We start from the raw sequence: 13,173 nt of genomic DNA on the forward strand, positions 1-13,173 counted from the left end.
GTGATTTTTCGTTGATCACAGACCACGAACCGTTGCGAAGGACACTATGTCCGAAGGCAGGGATACCGAGCGCTGCCGCTGTACGCCTCCAGAGGTCGGCTACCACTCGTTCCGCTTACCTAGGCTGGTTGGTGAATCCAAACATTTTGGTACAGGACGTTTCGGTGCAGGGCTTTTTGGTGCGGACTTTTCGGCGCGTGGACATTTCGCGGCACGGACTTTTCGGTGTACGGAATTTTCGGTGGACGGACATTTCGGTTTACGGACTTTTCAGTGTACAGACATTTTGGTGCACGGTCTTTTCGGTGCACTGAGTTTTCGATGTAGGAAGCAAGCGTAACATTTGATGCCAGACACAAGATTTGAACTTTAAACATAATTTACTTGCAAAACACGTGCAATCAAGAATTTTGAAGGATACATTTTACAAGCAACGCCTCTGAGAAATCGAAGAGCGTGGTTGCGGTCATACCCTCGAGCGAGTGTCTGCAGGCGTTCGGAAGTCTTCACATATTTTGTCGCCGGCTTGAATCGCTGCCCCATCTCAAGTTGCGTACGCGGGTGTCGCCTGCATGCAGTCCTCTCTTTGTAGAACCTCCAGGAACCTCCAAAGGGACGGGTGGGAGCGCTGCACTTGAGTCTGGCACCCCCTGTGCCATGCTTCCACCGAGTTGGTGGTCTTGGAGACGTAGTGGAGCATGGTGTCGTGGTGATGCAAGAGTTACACCGGAAACTGTGCGTTTCGACTTCTCCCAGCCGTTGGCCGTCCTATAAAGGTATCTTCAAAGTAATCCATCGCTGGTTACAGAGCTGAGTGTACGCTGGATGCCAGTTTGGTGAAGATGTCCTCCATATCACTCCGGGGTACCATGGAATGAGCAGGTATTATGCGGGCCTCCAAGTTGATTTGACGATTACGGACATATATTTCTTTCTTTCAGATTCAAGCTTGCGATACGTGCACTGTGATAAATGAAAGAAGCATCCACGCGCGTCGGATGTTGTAAGATCGTCTCGAAAGCGTTAATGGCTGCAAGTTCGTAGTCAACTTATGGTGCTTGGCTCGCAGACACCTCCCCAGCCGAGAACAAGGGCGCTCAAAGCTCGCGTGTACGTAGGACAGTTTTTACGAACTAGCAGCATACAAGCCGCGGGCAGAACAGATCCGCGAACATGACAGTGTAAACATTACAAAAAAAAAACAGTTTGGTTTAACCTTGAATGTACAGTCACGATCAAAAGTAATTGGAACGCGGGAGTGGTGGCCCAACTCCATTACAGCGCGATCTAGCCGCGCTCGTAGGAACTAATTGGAGACTAAGCGCATGCCTTTATGCCGGCGCCGACAGTCCCTCTGCATCGCTCTACCGATTTTTTTTTTACCGGCGGTGCAGATAATAGGGAGTTGCAGTAGATCGTTTTTCTCCTCCGCTACAATATCCCCGAAGAAAACGCCGCAGCTGCGCATGCGCGCCGCCAGCCTTCTCTGCATAGTTTAAGGCTTTGTGGCGGATTACGGAGCGTTATCCGGGTGCTTAGCGAACTGCGGGAACGGTCTACTACAATTCCCTAATCCTTCGCTGCTTCTCAGATACAGCACTGCAACTGTGGTGGCGCTAATAGCGTCCGACAGCGTTAAGAGTAGGCTTCCCGCAAGCGCGAACTGAGGGAACGGGTGCACTATCAGGGTCATCTGAAGCGGTTCGGTGCTGGTTCAATAGGGAGTTTTCGTGGACCGTTTTCGCCGTTCCGCAAGGCCCTCCGCAAGCCGCTACGATGGCGGGAACTCCACAGTCAAGGCTATCGGCGCGCAAGCGCAGTAGCAACTTCTTCGTTGCGGAAGGCTTAGCGGAGGGGGCAACGCGGTCTACGAAAACTCCCTAATGACGCGGCAAACGCTAATGCCGTGACGCATCGCTACGTAAAAGAAGGTCTTTATATTTTCTCGTGTGGATAGCAAAGCCAGCTGCAGAAAATGATGCGCAAAGTTGACAAATACAATAAATTCCAAACAACGAAACGCGTTATTTTGTTTTTGTCAAGATAAGATATTAAAGAGCATATTTTATCGGGACAGCAAACTTTCTTTCTATGACTGAACCAATATGCCTACAAGGGTGCCACTGGTTTGAAAGACGAAATATTATTCGACTCAGCATCCAAGGGTTATCTCAACGTGAAATATCCAACCGAATAAGATGGTCGCTTGGTGCCGTGAACCATATCATCTAAGCTTACAGAGACGAGACTGGACGCATTGAGGGCGCTTCGGGAGAAGTTGACCAAATCATCGTTGCAGCCGCCGTGGTAGATCATTTTCAAAACGCCCGAGAAATCAAAGATGCGCTACAGATTGACCTCAGCAAAAATTCCACCCGGAGGCGCTTACAAGAAGCCGGTCTTAGGGTGCCTACATGTCTGTCCGTCTGAGGGTGAAGACATCCAGTGTTGCCCTAAATGTGCCAGCCCGTGACTCTCTCGCGTACTCGGTGCGTGACTTGGGCGGTAAAATGGCGTTTATGCATTAGCCAAAGCTACGCGCTCGAGCTGTGTGACACCAGATGGCGCGTGCTTCAAAATGCATAAAAAAACAATTGGGCGGAAAAATGGCTGAGATGTCACCACTCAAGCAAAAATGCGCGTGTGTATGAAGGAACTCAAGCCGGTCTTAGTTTCCGCATCGCTGTCCAGAAGCCATTCCTTACAGACAGGTGGAAGCGCCAACGTCTGAACTTTGCACGTGCGCAGGAGCAGTGGAGCGTAACTGAATGGGATGAGGTAATTCTTACAGATGAGAGCACATTCTCGTCAAGATTACAGTGTGACCAATAAAAAAAAAAGTTTTAGTTGATTATCAAACGGACCGTCGCTGTTAAATCCCCAACTGACATGCGCACACCCAGATAAATGCAGTGAGGATGGGGTTCGTGCAATGGTAACTTCTTTTCTTTGAAATGTGTATGTTAATACCAAATTGTTTTGCAAATTATAACACTTTACTCGTGCCTGACATTCACCACTTTCGACTATGTTAGGCTGGAAGAATAAGTTTTCCATCTCTTTTCAGTGTCAGGTAGAACGCCTTATATACACCCTCTGTTGACAAGACCTAGTACCTGTACATTGTTTTACTAATAACTACAGCAGGCCGAATCTTCCACGTTTGCGGTACTGCTGACATACGTTCATCTTGGAGCAAGTGTCTGCTTTAGAGTGAGACATTTGACTGCTATGGGGGCCACATAAGACATCAAAATTTCTCAGGTATATTTATCACCACAAAACCTTGAATTCGCTCAGTGTAATACTGTGGTCGGTAGAGCACAATTTCTTGCTATGTTGATGCCTATTTAACCACAAGTATGTCTCCTTCAGCACAGAAAAGACCAGCCCCAACGGAACTCGACATGGTCCGGTTTTGTAAGGTGAAGAAGGGGAAAGCGGCCCTCAACAAACCCAAGCAAAGGAGTACCCAGCCCATAACTTCCACGAAAGTGGACACTTTCTATGTTCTTGCTTCGTCACTGGAAAAGACGGGGCCAAATGTGCTCTGGCTCCGCTACGCGGATAGCGGAGCCAACCAACCAAACCAGTCTCCTTCTCTTCCGGACGCAGAGGATTTGCTACTCAAGAGTGCGCAGTCCCTGTGGGACCACCACGTGGTGGCAATCAGATCACTGAATATAGAACAATCTGAAAGGATCAGGACCACAACTATCGGGCAGACAAAAAACGACAATCGGTTTAAAGAAAGGGTGGGGAAGATCACAGCTTCCAAACTCAAAAAAAGCAGTGCCCTGCAGGAAACCCAAGGGCCTGGTGAGGGACATCCTTTACCCTAAAAAACCGAAGCGGTGCTCGAACCTCCATCCGAGCGATCCACGCCGCTACGGGCTGGAAACGGAGCCGGTTGCTGTGGAGGGCTATAGCCATTGGTGCCGCCTCCAAGATAAGGATGCCGTTGTGACGTCCACAGGACTTCACATCCACGAGCGGTTCATTTTTCTTAGGGTATCACCCGATTGCCTTGTCCGTTAGGCAGGAGAGGATGGGTTTTTAGTAGTTTAGTGTCCAAAATGAAAAGCAAGAATTACGCTTCGTGAGTCCTGTGTGGGCTAAACATTGTGCGGCGAGTTTGTAAATAACGAGGCTACATTGAAGACGGACCATGCTTACTGCTATCAGGTCCAAGGCCAGCTGGCAGTGACATGCTGCCAGTGGTGTGACTTCGTCATTTACATCAACAACAGAGCATTGGGAAAACGTCTCGCTGTCGAGCGCATTTTTTAAACCCAAATTCTGGCCGACTCTCCTCCTCCCTGGACTACTTTATTTTTACAAGAGGGCGGTGATCCCAGAGGTGCTGACAAAGATAATTCAAAGAATGAACATTTTGTTTACATCCGGTCCTGGCTATTTGCCATTAAAAAAATGACCGCATTTCCACGTGGTGAATGATGTTGACTGGGGGGAACCTCTGGTGGTGCTGATGATACTGATTTTATTGTTCATAGGTAGTGCTGATGGTGCTATTTTTTTTTATTGCTGATAGGTAGTGCTGAGTTTCGGGTTGCGTTTCGACTTCATTCTTACTGCTTTATGGTCGATGAAATGCAGAGCCAGTGATTCTTCTAGCGGATCAGCTTGGATCCGCTAGAAGACGTGGGAACGCATATCCACCGCTTAACTCAACGGTCCATATCAGAAAGAGAATGAGTGGTATGGAACGTGGTTATATACTCATTTGAGCATTTGACCGCAGCACCCTCTCGTCTTGAAACGTTGAACCAGTGCATGCAAAGTCTAACGCGATTATATACGCATCTGACCGCACCGCCCTCTCCTGTATAGATGTTGAGCGGCTACATGCAACGTTTCATCCATGACAGAAACCCCAGCTCTTGAGTTACTACCACATCTCAGAGCCCTCTAATCTTCCCGCAGTCGTGGCCGAGTGGTTAAATCGATGAACTAGAAATCCATTGGGGTCTCCCCGCACAGGTTCGAATCCTGTCGACTGCGCAAACATTTTCTCTTTTTATGTGAGCACGGACGCCGGCCGGCCGGACGGACGGACGGACAAGGCTTAGACCCTATGGAGCTTCGCTCCTTAAAACATGTCAAAGGGCACAACAGTGCACGCTCGGCGAGAAGTCACTCAAGGTAGCAATTCGGAAATTGTACCTTGACCAACAGACCAGCTAGAATAAATCATTTTAAAGCATTGCAATCGTAGATGGACAGAGTCAATGTTTTCAAGTATTTTTTTTTCTTCGGAAATACCATTAACGATTGGAATAAGCTTCCCGAGCGTCTTGTAAATCTCAACGATATTTCAGTGTTTGAGGATGCTGTTAGACGTTTTTACTGTTTAAAACGCAAGGACATCACCTCGGTGTTTTCTCTCGTTTTCCCTTTCTTTGAAGTTAAATATGTATATAGCGCGTTAATATTTGAATGTTCTATTGTATTTCTTCTCTATATATTGTCTTCTTTCTAATTAGGTAAAATGTACATTGCACGTGCTTCGATTATTGCTTAATATCGCCGTCAGTAAATTATCGTTAAATTGATTTTTTTTTCTTTTACAGTGCATTAGTCCCTTTTCTTTCTCATTTGCGTTTTGGGCGCGTCTTGTATCTAATTTTGTAGATCCGGTATTGCTCAAAGATTTATTGGAGGTAGGAACTGTATTGTTTCGTTAAAAGCTGTTCCTTTCTGTCACAGTCCACTTGCCTGCAGTATGCATAAATAATAATAATAGTAATAATAAAACGGCTAAAATGCAAAAAAAAAAAAAAAACATCAAAAGAATGTCCCAACCACGGTCACAATTATCACTCTCAATTCTGTATTTTTTCAAAGGTAATTTTGGGGCGACCATATACCTTCGTTGTTTTTGTGTGTTTTGGGAGTTTCAAATTAAAAAAACAAACATATTCTTACTTTGTGTCTTATTTGTGGAAAGCGGCAAAAATTGTATAGCGTTGTTTTCAAGTATGTTTATTTCGACAAAAAATTATTATGTAGAAGAACTCATTTGGTGCCCTTTTTTAAGTTACACCAGCCATCAATGCCTTTTGTTTAAAAAAAAAAGTAGGATTTAGCCTTTAAATGTCTGGTGTTTATAACAGGGTCCTGGTTCAGCTTCCATCACTTACCAAAATTTGAAAAAAAAAAAGAGAAAACTTGTAGGTTTAGAAAGAGTTATATACGTAAAAACAGGGGACGGGACAACACATCTTTCAACTTTCAACAAACAAATGAAGTTTATTGCCGGACGCTTCACCTTCGGAGCTCCACTATAGGCGAGGGAAAGTTAAAAGGAGGGGGAAGGGGGAAGGAGAGGGGGGGGGGCAAGACAAGGACCCCCCCCCCCTCCTTCCCCCTTCCCCCTCCTTTTAACTTTCCCTCTCCTATAGTGGAGCTCCGAAGGCGAAGCATCCGGCAATAAACTTCATTTGTTTGTTGAAAGTTGAAAGATGTGTTGTCCCGTCCCCTGTTTTTACGTATATAACTCTTTCTAAACCTACATCATTACCAACGCGCTCACTAGGAAGAGAAAACTTCTTGTGCCTTTCGAGCGTAGTGTTTGAGCGGGGCTTCGGTGATCTCAAAAGCACAGCCGTGGAGCGTAACTTTGCAGAATGTGCTATTTACTGGTGGGAGCCTATATGTCATTGCGTCTACATAAACAATTGTAACTAGTCTACGATTTACCGAGTCTAAATTATTTTAAGGAGATGAAACGTTCCATTGTGAGTCCGTTTTGTATCTCATGCCCAAGACTCGCAGACATCGGCCGACAAACTATGAATGTCTTTTGCACAGGTGAAGGTCTTCGAAAAATGATTGGAGTTGTTTGTAGCCGTGTTCCAGTCATGGGCACGTTACCAGTAAAAAGTAACAGTGTTACAGTTACAGTTACCTAGGGGGAAAAAGTAACTCTGTTACAGTTACAGTTATCGGATTAAAAAAGTAACGTGTTACAGTTACAGTTACCGCAGAAAGAGTAACGCCGTTACTTTCTCGTTACAGTACCAAAATTGGACACAAGAAACCATCTAGTTAAACTGGCCTCTGCGCAAACCAATCGCATTCCCGCACGTGGCTCAGCCCCCAAAAGTTTTCACCAATAGGCGACAGGGTACAAGCTTTCGGACATACGTTGCGTTAGATGGACCTCCCGTGTCAGTGAACATTTTCGTTTATTTTTCACTCCGAAACCAAAGAGGACACAGATGGTCACATAATTACCTTATGGGATATACTCGAAAGCAGGCTTAAATATAGCAGGTCAAACAGCTTTGGAAGAATATAGGGGGAAAGGAGACAAAGTGAGGCCTTCTGGTGCTCTACGTGTGTACGACGACCACCGCGGCGCCTCTGTCTCAAACGCCAACTGTTGAAGATCAGTCCGCACACGCGCCTCAAAACAGCAATTTCTCTCTCTTAAAAACACGTGTTTTCCGGGTAATCGCTTCAGCTGGAGCACTGCAGAGAATCCACAACAAAACGTCTATTGGAGTATTTCTTGGGGCTGTCAGCGGGAAAGGCAATTTACTCGAGCGGTTCCGAAGAGAAAGAATAAGTTAAACAAGCGCCGACTTTCCGCCTAATATGGGGACGGCTTCCTTGGAAACTCATAGCGAAGAGGGAGCGGCGACCGGCTGGGTGTAAAAGCGACGTACAGCGCGGACATATCTGACAAAGAGGAAGGGAGAGGGGGAAGGGCAGACACAGCCCAGACGGAATACTCGGAGACATGTCGCATGACCACCGACACCCGCAGACGGTCCCCACAGAAGAAGATTGAGCCAAAGTCGGTGAAACACACATTGTTTGCCTCCCCTACCACCGCAGGCGCCGCTTCCTTAATCTCCCGGTTTCGTGCTCGCTCGTCCGTCTCGTCTATGGTCCGTCGTGGGCAAAACGAGGCAATTTTTTTTGTTTGTTCAATTTCTTTTTTTTTTTTTGTCAGCCAGGAATTTTAATTTTATAGTAAAAAGTAACTGTAACGGCCTAAACAGTTACAGTTACCCAATAAAAAAGTAACAGTGTTACAGTTACAAGTTACCAGTATTAAAGAGTAACGCGTTACAGTTAAAAGTTACCGAAAAAAGTAACTAGTTACCGGTAACGCGTTACTAGTAACTAGTTACTGCCCAAGACTGCCGTGTTCACAAGGAGGGCGCCACTCTGCGTTCCGCAGTGTCCCAGAGCCCAGAGTACGTAGAATAGTTGGGCATTGTTGTATCTCCTGTGTAGCCAGACTCCATGCCCCAGTTCTTCGTTGAGCCTCATCCTGTTGAGGGTGAGAAACGGGTGAACGCAGCGTTTTGCAGTTTAAAGTTCTATTGTGTTTTTATAAGCCTAGTTTTAGTTCGTCCTCCCAAGCAGGGGATAGCGTTTTTGCTTAAATATGTTGGCGCAGTTTGTGCGGTCATGTAAATACATTTTTTTTTCAAGTATTAAAATATGTAGAAAAATATGAGAAGAATAGATACTTCGACCTGGCACAACATAACGAATTTCATTAAAGCTATCACTTGTCGTGCGAAGGACATCGTCAGTAACACGGCAACTGACAGAGACTTGGTCATTGTAGTGCTATTTACGAAAAAGCCGTGGATGCATACATGGACGTTTCTCATAAATAGGACTACGCTCACCTAGCCCTTTCCAGCCGTCTTGCTGGATCTGAGGCAAAGCGCCGGCCTACGGATCTCCTAGTGGCGGTTTCAAATCCCGGTCGAGGTGCCCGCAACCTGACGGTGTAACCGAGATTGCGGGTGCATGGCAAAAAAAAACCCAGGTGGTTGAAATTATTACTCAGTCCTCTGCTGGGGCGTGTAGATACTTGACATGTAAAACGCCAACATTTTTGTTAGCAATCCTCTTTTAGTTGTGTTAGTACTATCATACGTCCTACATAGAAAGCAAAATTTTCAAAGGAAATATTTTTTTTTATGTGCAAAGCCTAAGTATTGATTTGGCTTTCCATGCCTCCCAGCATTCGATATATTTTGCAAATTGGGAAGGTTTGTTGCGCTGAAAATGTTTTCCTGAATGGAATGAATGGGTAATGCTTTGTTTCCTTTAGAATTTTGTATAGTTTTAATAAAATGAACATTGGAGGTATTGACGGTATGGAAGATATTGAAGTGATAAAAAAATTGCATTAAAATGGAAGTACCGTAAAACCCCGTGAGGGTGCCCTCCCCCAAGAGATCTCCCATTATATTTTTCTGGATAAATATCCGTAGCCTAAAAATTGAAATATCGTCCTTCGTCCGTTTCCCGCCCGACATCACGCAATGTCCGACGGGAATCACGTCAACAGCAAGATTTGTGGTACCGGTGCATGCGACAAGCGGGTTCGCAGCGGGGCTCGTTTTTGTCTGCGATTTTCGCGCGCCACATCGGTTCCCGTGACATGCAAATTCCCTTTTTCTTTTTTCGGCAATTTGCGTGCGTGATGTCTGTTCCCGTGGCCTGGAAGTTAACCAGTGTCTGCGTGTTTATCGTACCGTGAAGCACGAATCTGTTGCATCTGCAGTCTGCGACATCCTTTCCCATGAAAGAGAGATGAGTTTGTGGCGATTTCGCGCATTTTTATCGCGTTGTAAACGCGAATTCGCCTTGTCCGCAGTCTGCAATATCTGTTCTCGTGTCACGTGGTTTGTAGGAAGTTCCCCTTGTCTTGGTCAATACACATTGATACATTTTGGGTGGCTCAACCCCAAAGAGAGGCCACGTCATTTTTGTCACGATTTACCTTTTTATTTTTGGTGGTTGCCCTTTTGGACTTTACGGTAGTACTATTTGACTTGATAGTACAGGGTATATTTTCTCGTACTGAGAGTGCCTAAAGCAGTAAATAAATAAAACAAAAATAAAACAATTGGAAAAATATTTTATAACACTTGTCGCAACACGTATATATTACATACAACATGTGTCTTGTAGGGGCACATGTATACAGAAGTGTACAGGTCCCGTCAAAGTAAAACGGAGCGCCAGAGCGGCGACCGAACTGCATCGGCGCGCTATCTAGCAGCGCCGGCTGCAACTGATAGGTGCCGTCTGCGCATGCGCGCGTGCCGTTCGCGGTGTCCTCCGTCTTTCTTGTTTGATCCTCGCATGATCGGCGTCTCGAGCTGCCAAACGCTGTTTCGATAAACACCGCTAGGTGTTAGACTCGGGCTCATACAGGGAGATAACACTGAAGGCAAGTGGGAGAGAGCGGCGAGTGTTGTCGATGAGCACCGCTTTTCGTGCTATCAGGCGTCGATTTTAGGAAGAGCGTTGCGCCGCTCGAACCACCGATAACATGTGGTTGGGAAGAAGAAAACGGAGGCCCCAGCGGAAGGCACGTTCGCATGCGCAGATGTAGCCTATCAGTTCCAGCCGGCGCTGCTAGATAGCGCGGCGATGCAGTTCGGTCGCCGATCCGGTGCTCCGTTTTACTTTGACGGGATCTGTACATCACAAGAATCATGGTCGAATTCACTGCTAAACTGCGTGTTATGCCCTACAATTGAGTTATTTCTGTGGTGGCCACACCAGCATTTAATGAGGTCCCAAGTATGTTCATATTTTCTTGCAGACATTTCAAATTAAAATAGAAAGATTGCTAACGTTCATAAATTGTATATTTTAGTAAAAATCATTCGTCCGGCCAATACTTATTTGATATAGTCCTTTCTTAGAAGTGCAACAGTGCATCGATACAGGCATTAAAAAATGCCTGAGAACAGTGTCTGTTGGTGTTATTTTTCTTGTGCAGCTGCACTGTTTGCAGTTTTAAGAAAGAACCACCACAAGCACAGTCGTCAGCGTTTGATATATTTGCTATAACATCAAGAAAACAGTTTCTAGCAGGTATAATCTCTCTTCTCTGTGTAGCACCACTTCGAACGAAGTGGGTCGCTGTAGCTGCTGAATTAACTAGTTTAATAGAAACTAAAAAAACGTGATGCAAATGTTTCAACAGACTCAAAAGCAAAAGTTTGTCAAACTTTGGCATTATTTGTCATTTCGCCGTGTAAAAGCGCGAGTGCGTTTTTAACGATTTCTCGTCTCACTTCTTATCTTATGCTTTCACCAAGTTACCCTCTTAGATATATATTTCACGATACGTGTGTATCTCGTTACTGCACAGGCATGCAAATTAACACGACCATAACTAGCACTTGCTACTGAACACACACTACTCATTGAAATCGTTTGCAGATCTACTCTTTGTTTTGATAGGGCTATACAATATAAAATTGCATTTTACCATTAGAATTCTTACCTATACAGCTCAAACAGGGGCACCAAGAGAGCAGATTCCAGGGCTACCATTAGCGCTGACGTCTTATTAAGCCTAAACGACGATGCAAAGCACTTGGTGAGGGCACCCACTCTTTTTAGGTGCAAACTTATTGAGGACACCTTAGCCGATTGATGCAGAAGGGCACGGAGGAATTCGGCACCAATCGTTGGCACGAACGCTGCTTCCATGCTGCATGTGGCGTCTACGAAGATACCGAGCAAACCGTAGGGCACTACCATGCTTGTCCCACTCGCCAAGATGCGAACCTGCAACATGTTAAAAGCGAACTTACACTCGAACAATAGATAAATCACCGGATACACATTTTAGTGTGGGACGGCTTGGCCTGCTGAACAAACACCGCCTATAATGATCGAAGCCTGTTAACTAGCATTTAGATGTTATCACAGCGAGATCGAGCGCGGACCCAAACTGGACATGAGTGCTTTGTCAGCGTCGGCTGGACTTCGTGTCCATTCAACGCGTCGAAGAATGCCAGGCGTCTCACTCGGGCCAAATTTCTGAGTTGGCCCCTCTATCCTAGTTTTATGATGTTAAGGGGAGGTAGGGCAAGCTGTTTACACGCCTTGATTATTTTACCTGACATTTGCTGAACTCTGTTCTGGCTTGCGAATTGTACAAAAATAATTACCGTTAAAAAACTGAAGACCGCAGTGCGACACGTTGCAGAGCATTGTCTAGATCGGTCATCTGCATCCTAAGATTTATGCAGTATTAAATAAATTGGCCCATTAAACATGTTGATGTACCTGTAATGAGAAGATCGGGGCCCATCTATCTTCACCTTGGGAACTGTTTGCCATGACGACCTTTAGCGAATTCAGATGTCTGATGTGTTCCATGGCAGCTTTGTAAGCATCAAGGCTGACGTTTCATGTGGGAAGATTCGCTAGGATTAGCATCGTACCGTTTCAATCTGAATGAGTATCGTACCGGCGTGCAGTTGTGTATCACTACTGCATGGTTCACGTTAAAGACGCGAAGCTAGTGGTTGTACTGCTCTTGCTAAATTTCTCATCTACAGCTGAGATTCCACACGCCATGTAGGCTCACTAACTTCCGGCTGCATAAACATACATACAAGGTGCATTTTCGTTTTTTACAGGAATTGTTCATTTGTTCAGGAATCGTCTCATATTCTGTCAAATTTGTCCTCGTGTATAAGGTGTCTCCTTTACTGACCAAAATGCAGTCGTTGTCATCAAAAGGGCTTTGGAACTATTTAGTTAATGTCATCTTCTATTCTCTAAGGTATTCAGAGCCACTCTTGAAGTGCCGCTAAAAATGCCACGTGTTGGCATTCCCTAAAGTCCTGTTCTGACGTCGTGGCACAGCGGTCGTGCTGCTTTTGGTGCAGCACGTGCGCATATGGTTAATCCCACGTGGATAGATGAATAAATGTTCACGGCTGTACCCTTCATAATGGGCGGTAGCTTGCTCCACCTAGCCTAAAAATTAAGAACCAAAGTATTGTTTCTTTCCTTCGACATTTTGGTTACCCTCTGCAATTTCGTAACTATCACCAGGTGCCCTGGGACATCACCGAGATTACCTTTGAGGGACCGGGCAAAAAAACTAAAAATATCACCCCCCCCCCCCCCCCCCCCGGCTCTGTCCCCCGGCGAGGGAGTCGGCAGTTGTCCTCTAGTCGCTCTTTCTCGCGTGAGTTGAAACGTGGCGGTTCCAGGATGCAAATAGGCCTCAAACACTTCCGGTTTTGAACTATATGGCGTGTTCTGAAGTATTTGGGAAGTCAAATATACACGCTATTTCTGAAAATGGCCACTTATAGCACTGTGTCACCTTCTTCGAGCGACAATTGGCGAAAGAAA

This window comes from Ixodes scapularis, unplaced genomic scaffold (assembly GCF_016920785.2).
Source record: "Ixodes scapularis isolate PalLabHiFi unplaced genomic scaffold, ASM1692078v2 PGA_scaffold4__175_contigs__length_147842914, whole genome shotgun sequence".
Lineage (NCBI taxonomy): Eukaryota > Metazoa > Arthropoda > Arachnida > Ixodida > Ixodidae > Ixodes > Ixodes scapularis.